Source organism: Xenopus laevis, chromosome 9_10S (genome assembly GCF_017654675.1).
Source record: "Xenopus laevis strain J_2021 chromosome 9_10S, Xenopus_laevis_v10.1, whole genome shotgun sequence".
NCBI lineage: Eukaryota > Metazoa > Chordata > Amphibia > Anura > Pipidae > Xenopus > Xenopus laevis.
Genome location: NC_054388.1, coordinates 33,101,174 through 33,120,296, shown reverse-complemented (window position 1 = coordinate 33,120,296; position 19,123 = coordinate 33,101,174). Strand labels below are relative to the sequence as shown.

Sequence of the window (19,123 nt, the reverse complement as noted above, 5' to 3'; positions counted from 1 at the left end):
AAGAGAGTGCCCTCTAGTTGCAGTACTCTCTGGCTAGGCTGTGTGACTTCAGACATGTAATGCACAGTCCTCTCCCAGAGGTGTGTTAGATCAACTGAGAACTCATCCATAGTAACTTCAAAGTTTTCTTTGGATTTCCAAGAAAGTTTAGTTATACGTTTGGGTCTGACACTTGCTTCTGTCAGTATATCTGTACTTTCCTCTTGCAGCAGATTGTCAGGCATTTGCTGATCCTCAGTGTTTTCAGCTTGTCTCAGAGGGAAGACTTGTTCAGCCATGAGTGTCAGGTTACAGGGAGCTGTGTGTGAGTTGATACAAAGTAACAGTTTGCAGAACAGGAGAGATGTTCTGCAGGGAAAAATGCTGCCTCTCTTTAGCTTCACAGTGCAGGCTGATGAGCAGTACTCAGAATACACAGTTTATAATGCAGACACACAGTTTATATTCTCACTGGCCTCCTCACAGATTAGTGCAGTGTAGCTGGAGTAGTTCTGACTGAGATGCTGTGTAAATTCTGTAATATGCTGGTCGCAATGTACTGCGATCTGTAGTGTGACTAGCAGGGCTCTCAGACTGCTGAATATCACAGTGATGACTGTATGGTCTTCTATTCGTTTTGACTATTCTGATTCAGCTGCTATAGCTATGTAATTACTGATCCCTAGACTATCCCAAGTCCCAATGGAATGGCAATAACTTACATAAGGGCAGTATCCACAGATAGGCGACTCAATGGAAGACACAGATGAAGATTTCGAAGAGGTTTAATCTTGCAGTGTAAATCTTAGTGACAAATTCCATAGGTCAAAACGAAGTAGCTTTACCAGGTACAGAGAGATAGATGCAGTGCATGCTTACAGATACTTGTCTGCAGGAATACTGACTATGGGAGGGGTGGCTACCTGGGCGGAACCAAACTACAGGGAAGAGAGAGGAACAAACTAGCTACAGGCAAACTTAGCTGATGAACATCATAACACATGCATGTGGGACACAACAGCTATGGTTCCAGCAATCCCTTAGATCAGGGGTGTCCAAACTTTTTTCACCAAGGGCCATATGCAGTAAAATACACAAACAGCAGGGCCACTCACTCGAGGTGAAACAGGAAATGCTCAGCCTTGGAACTGATGACGTACATCTCCCAGACTCTCACTGACACTACTGATGTAAGCTTTCCAGACAAATACAATTTCTATTACACCATTAAGGGCTCATGGAAACGCTGAAGTGAAATATACATAACAAGCTGTCTTTATACACATTACAGTCAACCCCATCCTCGCACACCCGATCCATATGCACCAGTGACAATAAACTGCACGTCACGCCGGGTACAATCACAGAGCAGTGTGCGACCCGCTGAGCTCATTCACACCAGCCAGCCACCCTTAGTTTGAGCGACAACTATCTCCGCCAATCCGAATGCTCCAAAAGCAATGTTTGCCACACCCTTTCATTGCCACACCCAATCACATCGTATGACTCCATGGTGGCTTCCTTCCAGAAGCTGACGGGCCGGCGCTATCAGCTTCTGCGCATGGGCAACCCAGGCAGAATGAGTAAATTCCGATACAAATTCCAGCAGCACTCCGGTATAGTGAAAGAAATGTATTTGTGCAAATGAAGCAACGTTTCGGGCATCACCAGCCCTTTATCATGCCCGAAACGTTGCTTCATTTGCACAAATAAATTTCTTTCACTATACCGGAGTGCTGCTGGAATTTGTATCGGAATTTGCACTAGACCTGGACAGACAGAGTCGCAGCTGGCACCCGACGCTACAAAAAGGGGTGAGATTGATTGTGTAGCACTACACTCTATGCTCAGGCAGAATGAGTAGTCACGTGCTAGTGATACGCAATTCTCTGTCAGCAAAAGGGGTAGGCGGGAATTAGGATTGTGGGGGTAAAGTAGTGAGTGGAGATGTGCTGCAGGCCAATTAAAAATGGATATCGGGCCGCATTTGGCACGCGGGCCATAGATTGGACACCCCTGCTTTAGATAGTAAATAAATAAACAACCCCAGACTTTACCACAGATGGACTTCAGCCAGGATCGCTGCCAATTTAATGCCATTGTAAGTCCTGTAAAACAACATGTATTTATAAAACGGGACAATTATTTCATGCGATTGTGAAGATAAAGTATAAAATTATATTCTTGAAAAAAGCAGCAAAAACACTGGTGCTGAGGGCCATCACTTTGAAACCAGAAATTCTTTGGCACATCGACTTCAATATGTTCCAGGATCCCAAGTTATTTTACAACTGTGCCATACCAAATTATATCTTTTTTTTAAATTAAGCCTCACACAAACATTATATATATATATATATATATATATTATATCAGCTGTTTGGCAGAAAAAGTTCAATTAATCATATGCAAAGTCCTATGCTTTGGTCACTACAGACCTTTCTCAAGGACCTGTGTATCCACAAACATACAAAGGTATGTGACTATATATTAGAGCAGGGCCGTCCAACGGGCGGCCCGCGGGCCATATGCGGCCCGCATATGGCTCTCCACATCAAAGTCTGCCTGCTGTGTCTGTTTACCATATGTAAACTTTAAAAGGTATCACTACAGAGATTAACTGGCCCCTGCATTGTCTAAACAACAAATTCAGACTAATCCCCAGTATTGTTCACACCTGTGATCCCCCTGCATTGTTCACACTTGTGACACCTCTATTATTGACTACTCTTAAAGCCCTGTACTGTTCTACCTGAGACCCAGACTGAAACTGCCCACATTGTTCACCTGTTCACACTTTATTCAAAATGCTAATAGGGCACCAGCACTGTGTCACTGTATGTAGTACATTTAAGACTGGTCCTGATTCCTGTCTCCTGCTCTGTTCTGTCTTCCCTATGCTCCCTGTGTGTGTCATACTTTGGTATTTATTCTGGGGGTTTGTTAGCATTTGAAAATTATTGTAAGGGGCCCCTAAGGTGTTTAATCATATGCTGGGGTACTATATTATACACAGGGGAGGAGGAGGCATATGGATTTATGGGTATGTCTTATATGACAGCTTTTTTCCTTGGCATCTTTGCCAGGGCAGGCACAAGGTAGTTCGGCACCCCAGGCAAGAGCTTCAATCAGTGCCCCCCTGTCCTGTATTATCATTTCCCTCCTTACCATGATGGTAAATTTTTTAAATAAAGAGAGCAAGAAAGTGTGCAACACTTTTTCATTATTATTTTTATATTACTGCCCCCTGTACCTGTGCAAGCAAGCTCAGCAGCCATTCATCATACAGCCCTCCTGCAGCCATCGTATTGCCCCCAATCTTTACCTGTGTCAGCAGCAGCCAAAAATAAATCTGATCACATCATATTGCCCCCAAGTATTTATGTACCTGTGCCAGCACCCAGCCCAGCAGCAACAGCAAACATATGGGCCCCAAATCTGTACGTGGCTGTGCCAGCAGGAAGCTTCACACTTTACAGTAATAGAAAGAATGTCTTCAGTTCAGTGCAACTGTGCAAGGCTGAGAGCAGCGAGAGCCACACCAAGCAGTCCCCCAGCTCTCTGCTTCTCTCTGTCATCCATCACATCAGTGACATCATTGACGTGTGTATGCACGTCGCGGTGCACCGCACAGAAGGAGCTATTACTTGCCGGCAAGAGGGAGAAGGAGATGGATTCCACCCAACTGGGTGACCATGATTACTGAAACAAATTATTATATAAACGCTTGAAAAAAGTGCGCCTCTCAATGATGGCACCCTAGACAGCCGCCTACTCTGCCTGCTCCTAGTTCCGGCCCTGATCCCTGCAGTGAGCACCAACCATTTGGTTTTTTGGTGTGCTATTAATGTGGGCATTGTCTTGTGGTAACATGGGTGTGGTTTAAAGTGGGTTTGGTCTAAAAACAGGGAGTGCCTTACACTGGCTTCCGTTATTGGCCCACCACCATGTAGATTGGAAAAATTCCGGCCCTCTGTACCATAGAAGTTGGACAGCACTGTATTAGAGCATTTCAAATAGTGCTGCATGTTTCTAGCACCAAGTGAGGGTTTAGACTGCCCCCTGCTGGAGGTATATTTTGTAGCAAAGCTATTGTGTAAATGCAGAAGACAGGCGTAAGCTTCATCAGTTGCATCATATGAAGAGGAAGCTGTGCACTTGCCAGTCATGAGGTCACTGTGTGTACAAACATTTTTATGTGTGGGATATATGAGTGTAAAGTCACAGCAATTAGTGGGGGGTTTCCAAAGGAGGGCACTTACTGGCTTACTCAGTCTTGTTCTCTAGGGACAGGTGTTATTGGTACATTATGGTCTGAGGAAGGAACAAGCCCTTAAAAATTCTACTGTGGAGACATTATCTAACTCTGAAACATCAGCTAGCTAATGATCATTGCTGACCCTTTCAGATACACTTTTCTTGCTGGGGTCATAGTCTCAATGATTAATTTATTGAGGGTTGGCTAATGTCTAGACTATGGCCCATATTGGCTTATTGTAATCAAACCAGCAGACTCCTAGTCTTCTAACTGAAATAATTGTCATGGGAAGGCATTAGTGTGTTTTTAATGTATGTTAGACCCATAGGATCATGGCCCCTATGGCTTCATTCCCTACTAGGGTTGCCACCTTTTCGCAGGGTGGAATCCAGGCACGGGGCAGGGGGCAGGGGGCAGGGCAGTGACGTGGCAGAGGCGGGGCAGTGATGCAGCAGGGGCGTAGCTGTGATGTCAGTGGTTGGGCTTTGATGCAGCGATTGGCCAGTCATAGGAAATCCTGCCCGGTTTGCCTAATTTGAAAAACCGGGCAGGCAGTTTTGAGCTGGCCAACCCTTCAAAAACGTGGCTGTCTGTGTCAAAACCAGACAGGTGGCAACCCTATTCCCTACCAATACCACTATCCAGTTCTTTGGCCCTTAGGTTGATGACCATATACTGCCTCACTATAACATAATGCTTTGCAAGGGGAGGTCCTCCCTCTTTGGCCTGCAACAGTTGATCTGAGTGTATGTCCATTGAGCCTGGAGTCACCAAGGCCCCAGAAGTGTTAGGCCTTAAACGGACAACCCCTTCAGGGTAGTTGAGGAACAGGGACCCTGTGAACAAAGTTAGCTAGTTTGCAGGATAGCCACTGTTATAGCACTCTCTAGGAGAAGAGAGTCAGTGAACATTAGTTAGCAAGAGCAGCATTTCAGCTTCAACAAGGAGGATAGACGGGAGTAGCTCTCCTCCAGGCCTTGCTTGTCTGTAGTGAAGGGTCCACAGTACTAACAAGGGAAAGAGGTTATTGTTCTATCCCTGTTCCACGTCTACTGTTGGGGATCTGGACCTCATGGGGTACAACCTGGAAGGTGTATACTTTCAACTCCCCCTGCTATTCCTCCAGTGGTGCCGTTCTGGATTTATCTGCTACACCTGTGACTGTACCTGGCATTTATTGACTTCCTTGTGCATGAGTATTATCAACCATGTATGTGGCTCTTTATATTGAATAAAGCCTAATTGCTTTTTTCTGTTATTTTCTATATACACTTTTGGCAGTATAGAGGTATAGTCCAACAACACCCGTATGTGCTCTTTTTTCTCTCAGCGAAAGCCCATCCATCCTGTTGAAAGAGGGTCCAGTGTAGCCCATGCTCTACCTCACGAATTGCTATTTGCCTGTTTAAGCCAAATTAGGGTTACGGTTGCCTGTGGTCCTTTTCGGTAAGCCATGCCTACTTATTGGGGCTACAAATAACATAGAATTTACCTAATTCGAGTCAGATGAGGAGTAGAAGGTACCATCACATCCAGACATTGCTATGAGTGGTGGTATAACACTGATTTACAAAGGACACATCCAAGTTATCTTATTTTAGAGACAGTCCTCCCAAGATCTTCCTGCTCAGTATTTGCATATTTCTGCATCTTGTGCCTTCTGTTTGCAAGTGAACTTGTTTCTCCAGAATAATTACCCAAACCTCACAGTGGTGACCTTGCCACAAACTGAAAGGGGTGCTCATTATTCATTGTTTTGTGCATCTACAGCGAGTGACCTTCGGCAAGTGAAAAATGCATTATAGTACGGGCCTTCTCCATGGACAAGTGAATAATAACATTAAAGAGCAGAGTTTCTCCATAGCAGTTACTTTGCTGATTAATATTATGGGGATAGGGAATGATGGGTATAACAACAGTAGGTAGTAGTGTTTTCATTAAAGGAACATTAAAGCATTAGAAGATGTTGCAGTGGGTCCATGCTCTTAACTCAAGAAGAGTCTGTTTGTGGAGCTGATATTGTTGATATTAAAGGGGACTGTTATATTGTTAAAAGAATAGGATGGTATAAAATACAGGTTCATACTGCAAGAGAACCTGCTTAATTCTGCTCACAATTGGATGCAGTGACAGTGATCCCAAACACAAGGCCATAGTCGCATAACTTAAAGCATTTAGGCCCCAGGTAAAAGTTTGCTCTGGTGCCCCACCTTTGCACTGGGTAAGGTGCCACCTATTCCGTTTTTCATGGGGCTGTGCCAGTGGGGAAACTTACCTGACCGGGCCTCCCCACCAAAAAATTGTCCAGGTTAGCCCCTCACCGTCCATACATTATCTGCCCATGCATTGCCAACATGACTTATGAACATTGTGCAAAGCTGGCCCATACTGCTTTAAAGGAGAACTAACCCCTGAAAACAAATATTCTATTAATGCTGTATTTTATATACTGAACTTACTGCAGCTTACATCCGCCTTATGTTTCAGAATCTCTTTAATATTAATGATTGATGCCTTCACTGAGAGTCACCCTCTTGGGTTTTGTTAGGTTGTGTCCGTGACACTGCACATGCTCAGTGTGGTCTGGGAAGCTGTTGAGAAGCTCAGTTTAGGGGTTGTCACAGTTCATCTTGCAGAACATGAGGTTCACATGTAAAAGTTGATGCTACAGGCTGATTAAATAATGGTGCAAACTGCACTGGTTTCTGAACTGTCATATTATGACCTTCTGAAGTAATTAATAAAACATTTATATTACAGTATATTGTGAGTTTGTTCCTAAGCTCAGTAAGTGAGAGCAGCAAAGAGCATGTTCAGTGAATCAGCAGAAAAGAAGATGGGGAGCTACTGGGGCATTTTGGGGGGCTGTGGTTGACTGAGTGGTAGAGAATCCCAAAAGATAATGTAAAGCTTTTCTAACTTCTTTGTTTGGCTTTAGTTTTTATTTAAGGGTAAAACACATATGGGGGAATGTAATATGTTTCATTAGTGCAAAAAAAACACTGCAAAAACCATTGCAAACGCTAGCGACCATTTTTGCTTCCTTTTTGACCAATTACAGACCTCGACAACGTTTGCGACCAAGTGGCTTTTGTGAACATTTGCAGTGTATGTAATAACATTTTGCGGCTAAATATTTAAAGAAACTCCTGAACAAGAGTTAACATTAAGCTTTGCTTAGTGATGTAATGCGCCTGATTTTACATTGAGAGCATTTAATTACATTCCCCTGTAGTGCTTTGACAAGGAAAAGGACATTTTGATATAGGAATTTTTTAATTTAGTAACAGAATTAGTCTGGATGTGAGTACTTGTGCGAGTGACTGTATTTGTAGCCCGGCTAATGCAGAGTTAAGTGGAGAACAGCTGAGAGCCTTGACTCGTGATAGATCTTGATTGTGTTTCTTGGGCAGCACTGCTAAAGACTGTTTGTTCTGAAGCCTTTCTGAAGATTAATGCCCCGTCTATAAAAGGATTTTTCATTCATTACAGTCCCTTTAAATTATAAAAGCAATTCCATCTGCATCAGCTGGCGGTATAATCTCCTGCATAAATCTTAGCGCATATCAGCCGGCCCTGCTATTGTGATGAGACTCCCACCAGGGAATATCTATTCTATATGCTGTATCATACCTCCCAACTGGCCCATTTTCTGTGGGACAGTCCTGATTTTGACAGTCCCGGTTTCTTACTGAAAAGTCCAGGGTTTCTCTTTGATCTTCTGCACTGACGCCAGAAAAAGATGCAAGGTTTCTTAAACTGAATTAAAATAAGAGGCTTTTTGGCAGAGAGCCCAGAACACTGAGCAGCTGCACTGAGATACATTTATAACAATTTAAGATAAGCAAAGATGCAATTGTAACAATTCAAAATAAGCAAGTCTCAATGTCACCCAAAGGGGTGGTCTACCCTTGAGATAACTTTTAGTATGATGTAGAGCGTGATATTCTGAGATAATTTGCAATTGTTTTTCATTTTGTATTATTAAAGGTTTTTGAGTTATTTAGCTTTTTATTCGGCAGCTCTCCAGTTTGCAATTTCAACAGTCTGGTTGCTGGGGTCCAAATTACCCTAGCAACCACGCATTGATTTGAATAAGAGGCTGGAATATGAATAGGAGAGGACCTTACTAGAAATATGAGAAATAAAAATTTGCAATAACAATAAATGCAAAAGCTAGAAATAAAAATTTGCAATAACAATAAATGCAAAAGCTTTACAAAGCTTTTGCTTTTTAAATGGGGTCAGCGACACCAATTTGAAAGCTGGAAGGAGTCAGAAGAAAAAGGCAAATAATTATAAAACTATAAAAAATAAATAATGAAAACTAATTAAAAAGTTAGAATTGTCCATTCTATAGCATACTAAATGTTAACTTAAAGGTGAACCACCCCTTTAATTAGCAATACTGTTATAACACATAAAACATTGCCCTCAACATCCCAGAAATGTGTTTAAACTTTCATAACCTGCCAAATTTTGTAAAATGGACATGGTAATTAGGGGGTGTGGCCACAAAATGGGCATGGTCAAACATTTTTGCTGTTTGTCCCTCTTTACATTTTTCAAATGTTGGGACTCAAGTTATGCTGTATAATGCTTCTCCTAGCCTCATGATGCCTAGTCTTCACTCATCTAGCTGTTGCACAACTACAATTCCCAGCATGCTTCAACTGTCTAAATATATCTGGTTGAGCCATCGCTTTGCTTGCGTAATGCCCAAGAATTTCTTTAGAGAAGAATTGCCAATGCTCAGACTCCATTGAAAATTGACAGTTTTCTCTGGGTGACAAGTGGCTATGTGTGCCATCTTATAGATGGAACAAATCCAAGGAATGTATCAGTTTTATCTTAATAATTACAGGTATGGGATCCGTTATCCGGAATCCCATTATCCAGAAAGCTCAGAATTACGGAAAAATTATTTCCTTTTTCTCTGTAACAATAAACCAGTACTTTGTACTTGATCCAAACTAAGATATAATTATTCCTTGTTGAAACCAGATTATTGGGTTTATTTAATGTTTACATGATTTTCTAGTAGACTTAGGGTTAGTCCACACGAGGAGATTCGGGGAGATTTTGTCGCCTGGCGACTAATTGCCTCGTCTTCTGAGCGACAATCTCCTCGAACTGCCTCAGCGTGTTTTCGCATAGGCTGTAATGAAAAGTCGCCTGCGCTAAAGCACACGCGGCGATGCGTTTTCAATAGTTGCCCGAAATTGCCTCACATAGGCAACTTCGGGCGACTATGAAAAAGCATCGCCGCCTGTGCATTAGCGCAGGCGACTTTTCATTGTAGCCTATGGGAAAACAAGATGAGGCAGTTTGGGGAGATTGTCGCTCAGAAGACGAGGCGATTAGTCGCCAGGCGACAAAATCTCCCCGAATCTCCTTGTGTGGACTAACCCTTTAGGTATGAAGATCTAAATTACAGAAAGATCCGTTATCTGGAAAATCCCAGGTCCCAAACATTCTGGATAACAAGTCCCATACCTGTATTATGCGTGGTGCTTAAATTAATTACTAATAAGATCTTAGTTAAAAAAATGACCATCACAGACTGTGGGGAAATAAATAGAAATAATATAATGTAGTAGTTATGAACTCATGTATATTTGTGCACTGTATAGGTGATGGCAGATTAAAAGAGTTTGTATTATTGTATTTTGTATGATATATTGTAATTTTTGTATGATGTAGAGAGTGATGTCCTGGAACAATTTGCAATTGATTTTTATTTTATATTCCAATTGGTTTTCATATCCCAAGCAAAAAAGTCAAACTATAATAAATAATGAATGATTAGAATTGACCATTCTTTAAAGGGGTTGTTCATCTTCTAAAAACTTTTTTTGGATTGTTTTTAGATTGTTCACCATAAACAAAGACTTTTTTCATTTGCTTTTCATCTTTTTTTTTTTATATATTTTTTACCATTTTCCCAAAATTTAAGTTTAAAGTAAACCAATATTTACTTCTATAAAAGGTTGTCAGGATTCATTGTTCCAACATTTGACATTCTTGCTTGATTTTTCAGCCTGACTTACTACTTTCTCCTGTTCAGTGTCGGACTGGGGGGCCCGGGCCCACCGGGCCTGCAGCCTCAAGGGCCCTCCACACTGTCCCCCGGCCACCCAGCTGCAAACGATACCTCTTCCACTCCCTCCACGGATGCGCACGTGTGCTGGTAAGCAGAAGAGGGAGGCAGTGCAGGAGCGGGTCCAGGGCCCCCAGCTGCAACTATTGAGTGGCACCGATACCTCTGCATGCGCACGCACGCTGGTGAATTTTTTTCAGCAGAAGAGGGAGTGCAGGGGCCACCAGCCGCAAACTATTGAGTACCCCTTGGATCTCCTATTCATGCACACTTGCAAATTTTTAGTGCAGAAGAGGTAGCACAGGAGCAGGTCTGGGCCTACGGGGCCCAAAGGAGCCTGAGCCCACCGGGTTTTTTCCCGGTGTCCCACCGGCCCAGTCCGACCCTGCTCCTGTTACTATTATAAAAAGATTACATATACTGTGCACATAGGAGTCCTCTTGCGCCTGAATTTAGGCATATCAAATTGCCCATCCCCTTAAGTGCTCTGCCTTATCTTTGGGAGAACTTGATTAAGACATCACACAGAGTAGCCCGGGAGAGCACAGAAATGAATTTGCTTGCTGCCTTGTTTACATTCTCCCAACACATACGGACTTAGCCTTAAGTAACTGATTATTCCTTTTTCTAACCTAAGTAACATAGGAAACCTACATAAATGAATATACAATTTACCAACATAGAGGGAACATGTTCTGGTTCAACTGCAATGTTGTGTCACACTATTTACAGGGAATTGATGGCAATCCCAGACTGGCAATTTGTGTATTTGGCCAAATGCCAGAGGGGCTGCTATCAAATGCTAAATACAGCCATTGTTTAGAGGGCTGTTTGGGCCTCTGTGTATTTGACCTCCCAGGGCCTGGTTGATGTGACGGAGTTGGCCAATGCTGTAAACTTCGAACAAAGTTTCTTTCATAGTTTAAGATTGTAATCTCATATAATGAACTTCCCTAACCCAACCAGTTGCTTGGGCAGGAGTTGGGGGCTCCGGGAACATGTTTACTAGTTGGTAATGCACCTAGATCTTACTCCGTGTGTGCTTTGAGTGAGGAGTTTCATAGACCCACCCTGGGTCTACACATTGTCTTTTTACATTCACCCGTCCAAGAAGGGGGTTGAAATGAACAGGGCTGGATTTAAGAACGGTGTGCCCCAATGCCCCCCTTGCAGCCATCACCCCACTCACACGCACCTACCCTCTTCACTACCAATCACAATCCTCTTATCACCCTGCTGGCTCTGCTTTTTCTTGCCCTTTCCCAATCGCTTCCACCAAGGGCAGGAAGATCCAAAGGCTGTCAAAATCTGCAGCCCCCCTGTGAAGATGTGTGGCCTGAGAATGAAAGTGGTCTGTGTAAATTGATTAAGGTTCATTGACCAGAGATTGCAGATCCCTCATAACTGTGCACCAACCTTATTCTACTCTGTAAGGCCAGGGTGTGCAGGGAGCGGTCTTTGCTATACACCCATGATGGTGACACGCACAGCAATCATGTTGGCCTTGTTATTTGTTTCGAACAAAATTGCAGAGAGTCTTCCAGTGTATGGGGTCCTGGCCATGTGAAAGAGTCTACAATGCTACAATTGTTTTCTTGGCTAACTTGTATATTTATGATTGTTTCTTTCTTTAACTCTACCTCCACCTCATTCCCTTTCACTGTTGGAGTTCCACAAGGTTATTTCTTAGTCCCTCTTCTGATCTCACTCTATACTGCTTCTCTAGGAAAACTTATTGTCATTTGGACCTCAGTACAACCTTAATGCTTCAAGTCAACTTGTCTTCTCCTGACCTCTCTCCTTCTGCCCTTTCTCAACAGACTGACTGACTCTCTGCTGTCTCCTCCTGAATGTCACAGTCAGGGCCGGAAATAGGGGTAGGCAGAAGAGGCACCTGCCTAGGCCAAATACAACCTTACCTCTTAAACACAACTAGACAAAATTCCCACCAATGTTCCCTATAATTCTTTCTGTACTATGTGTGCAAAACAATTCTTTTGTGTGCACATTTTAAACTATTTTTTAAAAACTGTGTGATCAGGTCAGAATTGTTGGGTTTTCACATGAAATTCTTTGTGCACACCACAATTTGTTGTGTGCTGGCCTTAAAAATTGTGAGAGCCTTAAAAATTGTGAGAGCACACCTTAGTGGGAACATTGATTCCCACCTTAAAGACTGCAACCTACTCCTTGCAGGCTTTCCAACATATAACCTTTCACATCTCCAATCTTTTCTAAATGCTGCTGCTAGATTCATATATCCCTTAGCTCCACATCAGCTGTTCTCCCATGCATATTCCTTCTCTGACTCCCAACCTCTTCTTGAAGCAAATTAAAATTAATAACACTTACATTCAAGGCCTTTAACAATACAACCTCTGCCTATACCTCAACTCTGATCTCAAAATACACTAGCTATGCTTCTGACCTTTCTTTTCTTTTCTTCTCCTCTCATCACTTCATCTTATTTCCGACTGCAAGACTTTTCTCAAGCTTCTGCCTGTCTCTGGAACTCTCTGCCTCAAGCTATCAGACTCTCCCCTTCCTTCAAAACTTTCAAACACTCTCTAAAGACTCACTTGCAATGGCCTTACGAGATATCATTGGGCCCCTTAGAAAATCATTTTTCAGGCCCCCAAAATGTCCAGAGGTTTTACCAATATGTATTGAAATTGTATATGATTTAGTGCCTCAAGGGGCTCCTTTGCCCCCTGGGATTTTTAATTAATAGAGTAGATCTAGGTCATGTACTTCATTATATGTTTACCAATGGGCACATAATTCTGCACAAGAAGACATTACATCAGCAGCAAATGAAGATGTGAATCTGTTCCTGAAAGTAAATGTCAGCATTCTTGGTTGCTCAGATGTACTGGTGAGAAGCTGTCTATTTCAGGTGCTGATAGGAGGACTGCACTGTATTTTATAAAATCTTAAAGAAGACTATTGCATTAAATAAGACGTGATGGAGAGAAGAAAGGGGGAAATTACTATTTTTTTTAATGGAAGCTTAATTAAAATATGCATATTATGATCAATATTACGGCAGAACTGATAGCAGTGCAGTCTGCATCTAACCTCTCTAAGTAGGCCAGGATTCAGATGTATGTAGTAGTGCTGGACGGTGTTGCTGGGGATTGAAGATTCTAGCTTCTTGTCCAATTGTAAATCTCTGTTGCCATCTTGTGCACAGATTTGGTCACTACATTGTAAAGCAAAAAGGCCACAACATATTTACTCTGCTAGAGTCTAGACAATATCGGTGCTGCAGCTAAAATGTATTATTATACCATCAGTGTATGACTCTGGCCTTCTACCCACATAAAAAGCACAGATAAGAGGTGTGGGGCTTTGTAGAGAATGAACTCTGCAAAATACTCTCCTTTAATTAGAACGTCTTTTTTTAGTACCCTTGCCCATAGTAAAAGAGTTCTAAATTCTCTAAAACTTTTTTTATCTCTATCTCCTTTCACCTACTATTTAATTGTCTGATAAACACTTTAATACCTGCTGGTATTAAAAAAGTATATTCTCAATTTGCAGCATGGTCATCCGTAGCTTTCAATTACCCGGCACCAAAATAAGCCCTGTTTCCAATGTTGGCCTGAAACTGAGCATCTCAGGGGCTTTTATCCAGGTGGATGGCAAATGGAACGCTCACTATTTAGTGTAAGTATACTGTGCATAGCAGACAATAGCAACTGGGATTGGAGTGACTAAGGAAATGTATAACCTGGCTGTGTTACTTCAACAAGGGCTTAACCACACAATAGACTTTGGTCGATAGCTGCTGAACTGAATGTAGTTTACACTGCATGGAAGTGCTTAGATGTAGACTGTACTGTATGTAGTGTACATTGCATGACAGAGCTCAGGTCAGCACAGCAGGATTCACTTTCTTGAACTTCTTTGAATTTACAGTAGATGTTCCAATTGTTTAATTTAGTATGGCAAGGTCTGGCAAGTCACACATTTGATCCAACCAGATGCCAGATGAAGGTAAAACTGTCTTTAGGTGGATAAAATAGGATGACAACCCTGAGCCCAGTTCTGGACTGAGAGTTAAAATAGGCAGTACACAGAAACCCAAACAGCTTCTCACAGGTCCAATAAATAATGACTGTCTATATCATCAGCCCAGATAAGTTATCAGTATAGATTGCTATTCCATGTCTGCCTTGCCCTGCACATAGTGATGCCCTTAAAAGCTCCAGTTGTAGCAGGTATTATAGAGCAAGCATAGAGATAGTGGGCAAGATTGTGACAATAGGACAAGATGGAGCAATCAGTGTTGCTCAATATGCAGTTATTCGGCTGCTGTTGAAATCCCAGAATGCAACAACAGTGTAATTCCCCAAGTCTGCATTTTTTATACAGTATGTTGTATACCTTATACATTATATGTTTATAGCCGCCATACATTGATGTGAGATTTAAATAGATGTTTCTAATTGTAAAGTCAGCAATTTACCTTTTTTACTTTAGATCAGATAAAGGAAACTTTGACTTGAAGGTGGAGGGGCTCAGCATCTCTGTTGGCCTACTGCTGGGAAGCGATGCATCTGGGACCCACCATCTCCCCTTCTGATTGTAGCTGCCATATCTCAAATGTCAATATACATGTGTCCGGGAAGTTCAGGTAAGTTAGAAATGGGCTTGATCCATAATTCCATTTGGGCCCTATTTCTTAAATAGTGGATCCTCAATTGCTGCTGTATTAATCCTGCTGCAAAAATACATCAGTAGAACATATTGGCCATTGGAAATATTGTGCAGAATAAATGCAACATTGTAAATTGGTATATACAGAGAATGTCTGCTTAATAATAACTGTCACTATTTTCTTGCAAACCGTGACCTATAATGTAACAATAAAAGGCACAATCTCTAACCTTGCTGTCTGTTCTGATCTTTTTTTTTAGCTGGTTGGTTGATGTGTTCCATAAAAGTATTGACAATGCCTTAAGAAAAGCAATTGAGGGTCAGGTAATATCGTTACATAACTTGAAATGATTTACAGTAATATTATTGAATAGAACTGTTTACGGAGCCTTAAATATTGATGATAAAAGGGGAAGAAAACACGTAAGCACTAAAGCAAATAATGCAATAAGTCACACGCCAGCAAAAATCACATTGTTCCATTCAATTTCAAAGAGTCTAAATTTTTTTTAATGAACAGGGAAAATAAATAAATGATAAAGTTGTTAGAAGACAATAACCACTGCCTTCTATTGAGCCTTGCTAGCTTTTATGCGGCAAATTTTTTCTGGTGACCGTTGTTTTTATTCTTATAAATCTTGACTATTTGAGGTTCCAAGTAATATCCTTGAGGATATTCATGTTTTTTCGCCTCGATTTTGCTCAAATCATGAAAGACGTAAAAAACATTTTTTTTTTTTATAAATCTGAGCTATAGAGCCAAACAATATGTAAGCAGCCACAAATAATGTGATTATTGGACTTTTGGGGTTCTGCACCCAATTTGCAAGTCAGTTAAGAGTTCCCCTATAGCAACATTAAAAACTATCACCAAGCTGCTCATGGCACTAGCTGAGTGTTTTCCCTCGCTGACTTTTTACTGCTACATGTTTGGCTTCTTTGGGTGACACACCTGCATAGATGTTTTTCATTAGCTAAAAAAACCTAGAATTATAGAATAGTTACAGAATCAAAGAATTATAGAAATACTGATTGTCCTTATAGATAAAAGGGCTCATACCAATGGCAGGGAATTATGTTTTCCCAATGAATGTTTTCTGCATTTAGCTGCTCTGTATTTATAAGGGCAGGCTGGGGGGCAACATGAAGGCATTTCTTTTTCCGTGCCATAACTTGTGCATTGTGCAAAAGAGCACCGTCCATACTCGCTGTCTATGGCAGGCAGTAAGTACTTGGATGCCTTGTGTTAGATGTCAAATATCAGTGAATAAGCACTAATGATGGCACTTTTTTAACTCTTAGTGCTCTTTCACTTGCATCCTAGTCTTTTATAAATGACCCCTAAAATATATATGTCATAGGTTGAACTAGGCTGGTGGGACACCTAGAAAAACCCCAGTGGGCCCTGACAACCCAGGTCCGCTCTCTGACAGTAGCCATGGGCGATGCCGCCCTCATCCCTGATTTGGCAAAAAGCACAGGCCATTCACACATGGGGGGTGTCAGTATCAGGCTTGCCATGCAGAGGATCAAGGCTGGTGTGGGGGCCTCTCATGCTTTGAATAACGTTTGGATTGTGAAGTCATTAACGTAAATTGGTATAACAGTTTTATTAATTAGCAGAAGCCAGAAACGCCCCTGGTAATTAGAAATGCTCTCTGGTATTTCCTTTTTCTAGATCTGCCTGGTGGTTACTCAATCTATTACTAGCAAACTCCAGCCACTTTTACGGACCCTGCCAGGTAAGAGATGAGTCTTGAGGCTGATTCCAGTATACCAAAATAAAGGAATTAAACTTACGCACTGTTTTCAAAAGCTTGCTCTGGGTTCTTTAAGCTCCCATAATAGTATGCTTTCTGTTTCCACATGTGTTGTTTATACAGATTTGGGACCTATTATCCAGAATGCTTAGGACCTGGGGTTATCCCAGATCAGGGATCTTTCAGTAATTTGGATCACCATTCACCATAACTCTATTAAAAAATAATTTAAACATTAAATAAAGACAGTAGGATTGTTTTGCCTACAATGGGGATTAATTATATTGAAGTTGGGATCAAGTATAAGGTAGTAGAAGAAGATGGTAAACAACGAGGGGACTTTTAGCTGTACACAGAGAACATCCCTTCCTTTCTCAGGCAATATTGGGAGATTGATCATTTAGAAATGAGTAAGCTTTTCCTGCAGAGAATTACTGTTAAAGGAGAAATAAACCCTAAAAACGAATGTGGCTAAAAATTCCATGTTTTATATACTGAACTTATTCCACCAGTCTAAAGTTTCAGCTTTTCAATAGCAGCAATGATCCAGAACTTCAGACTTGTCACAGGGGGTCACCGTCTTGGAAAGTGTCTGTGACACTCACATGCTCAGTGGGCTCTGAGCAGCTGTTGAGAAGCTAAGCTTAGGGGTCAACGCAAATGATCAAGCAGAAAATGAGGTTGGCCTGTAATATAAGCTGATGCTACAGGGATGATTATTAAATTCTGATGCTAATTGCACTGGTTTCTGTGCATGTAGTTCATGTAGTAATTATCTGTATTAATTACTAATCAGTCTTATATTTATGTTCCATGTGTACAGTATATTGTATGTGGGTCCCTAAGCTCAGGAAGTGATAGCAGCATAGAACATGTGCAGAGAATCAGCAGAAAAGAAGATGAGGAGCTACTGGGGCATCTTCAGAGACACACATCTTCCTTGCTAACGGGCTGTGGTTGCCTTGGGCTGGTACAGAAGCCCAAAACGTAATTTTCAACATTTCTAGCTGCTTCTTTAGTTAGGCTTCAGTTCTCCTTTAAACTCCAGCTTGTAATATATTATAATGATGCTTTGTCTTGTTGAGAAGTAGACATTCTGTTAATCTGACCAAGTGAACAATTTCTGTTTTCCTCTATAGTCACAACCCAAATTGACCATGTAGCAGCAATTGATTACTCTATGATGGGGCCTCCGTCTGTGACAGCTCAGTCGCTGGATGTGCAATTAAAGGTACTCTCTATATATAAGGGCTCCTCAGTGGTAACAGTCCTAGTCACTGCAACAAACAAAAGTGCATTGACATTGAGACCAGGGTTATAACTGACAGCATGTAATTGATGGTTATATGGATGTAGTGTTAGCATTCTACTTTATCCTACTCCGTGTTTTGTCCTGCTTACAGCTGCCTGTTATGAAGCAAAAATACATATGAGAACTCTGGAAGGTCAGAACTCGCTGCTCACCCGGCCTTCACACTAGCAAATTCTTCCACGTACCTGCTGGTTATTTAATTTCCTATTGGTGGGGTTACAAATGATTACTGAACATTCAGTCTGCTATCATTATTCTTAAAGGAGACGTATTTTGTGAAAAACAAGAATGTGCTGGTGCATTATACTCATTTAAATATAGATGGTATGTGCTTAAAAAAAAGTCATTTTGCAGGCTGCTTTATTGAATATTTCTGTTAAAATCCTTCCAGCCCCTTCTTTTCCTTTTGCCTCCTTTCCCAGGCCGTGCAGGGGAGTCAGCGACACTCAGCACATTGCACTGTAGGCATAGCAGCTAGTGAACTAAAACCTGAATAAAATCTGAATAAAAAAAAAATTGTAACCATAGTTTGTATCCACAGGGGGAATATTTTTACATGGCTCATCGGACATCACCGGAAATTTGCATACAGAGAAAAATAGAAGTTTGAATGGACGTGTATGCTGCAGCAAATAAATAACACTACACAAGCCCAGGAAAACTTGATAAAATTAATAAAGGTGTCCTAATGCCCTACACATGTGCCTACAGTATAGTTTAGGTGCCAAATGTTAACAAAAGTAAGGGGGAAGGAGGGTACCCTAAAAAAAAATTCTGATGTTTTTCAGCCCATCACCCTATGAAAAGTAAAACACCAGCGTTTTTTGGGACTTAGAAAAATGTTCAACTTTTTTTTTACAAACTCCAATCTACTCTATTGCACTTCGCCTGGTCTGACCTGGCGAAAGAGGGAAAGAGAGAGTTAAAAAAAAAACGTAGTAAATTTTGGGTAGTTTCGCCCCTTCGTGCAACTTTGCCTGGCGTTAGGCTGTGAAGTTGTGCTAGTCTACTTCGCTAGCGAATTTTCACCAGGGACACTTTTAGTAAATTGG

At 41.5% G+C, this 19,123-nt stretch overlaps 1 pseudogene; it reads left to right on the top strand.

The window, feature by feature from the left end:
• The first annotated feature begins 1,489 nt into the window (after positions 1 to 1,489).
• Positions 1,490 to 19,123, top strand: part of LOC108702746 — a 48,140-nt pseudogene continuing 30,506 nt past the window's right edge.